The sequence below is a fragment of the Microtus ochrogaster genome, chromosome 15, assembly GCF_000317375.1.
Source record: "Microtus ochrogaster isolate Prairie Vole_2 chromosome 15, MicOch1.0, whole genome shotgun sequence".
Taxonomy (NCBI): domain Eukaryota; kingdom Metazoa; phylum Chordata; class Mammalia; order Rodentia; family Cricetidae; genus Microtus; species Microtus ochrogaster.
The window spans coordinates 5,846,469-5,847,675 of NC_022017.1; positions in this window are offsets into that span (position 1 = coordinate 5,846,469).

Consider the following 1,207-nt stretch of genomic DNA (forward strand, 5'->3'; position numbering starts at 1 on the left):
TTGGGTGTTGTGCCTGAATGTATATCTGCACACCACATGGGTTCAGTGCCTGAGGAGGCCAGAAGAAGATATTGTATCCCCTGGTGTGGGATATGGACCGCTGATCAGCTGCCAAGTGGGTGCTGGGAATTAAACCTTGGTCTTTTAGAGAAGCAGGTGATCCATCTCTCCACCCTTAATTGTCTTCCAGTAGCAAACTCAAGATGTGTTATTGTCCTGGTTGGTTTTGTCAGCTTGAAACAACTCTAGACATACCTGGGAAAGTCCCTCTGTAAGACTGGCCTGTAGGCAAATCTGTGGAGCATTTTCTTTCATTGATGTAGAAGGGCCCAGCCTCCTGTGGGCAGTGCCACCCCTAGGCAGGTGGTCCCAGGCTGCTTGAGAAAACAGGTAGAACAAGCCCCATACTCCTCCATGGCCTCTGTTTTGGGTCCTTCCAGGTTCTTGCCTTGAGGCTCTCGCTCAGGATTTTTGTCTTTTTTTTTTTAATGAGTGTTTTGCCTGCATATATGTATGTTTACCGTGAGCATGCCTGGTCCCCCGGGAGGTCAGAAGAAAGTGTCAGATTCCCCTGGAACTGGAGTTCTGGATGGTTGTGAACCACCATGTGGGAGCTAGGAACAGAAACTGGGTCCTTTAGGAGGAACAGCCAGTGCTCTTAGCTGCTGAGCCAGCCCTCCAGCCTTAAGTTTTTGTCCTGACTTCCCTTCATGATGGATTGTGATTGGAGTTTGTAAGCTGAAATCCTTTCCTCCCCAAGTGGTTTCTGATCTTTTTTTATTTATCAAAACAACAAAGCCCTGCAGACAGCTATGTGGCTGAGGATGAGGAAGTCTGTCCATCTGCAGGCTGCAATCCTCAGAGGAGCTGACTTCAGTGATAGGAACTGGTGGGTAAGAAGTGTCTCTGAGCCGGGCGGTGGTGGCGCATGCCTTTAATCCCAGCACTCAGGAGGCACAGGCAGGCAGATCTCTGTTATTTCGAGGCCAACCTGGTCTACAAGAGCTAGTGCCAGGACAGGCTCCAAAGCTACAGAGAAACCCTGTCTCGAAAAACTAAAAAGCTGGGCGATGGTGGCGCACGCCTTTAATCCCAGCACTTGGGAGGCAGAGGCACGCGGATCTCTGTGAGTTCGAGACCAGCCTGGTCTACAGAGCTAGTGCCAGGACAGGCTCCAAAGCCACAGAGAAACCCTGTCTCGAAAAAC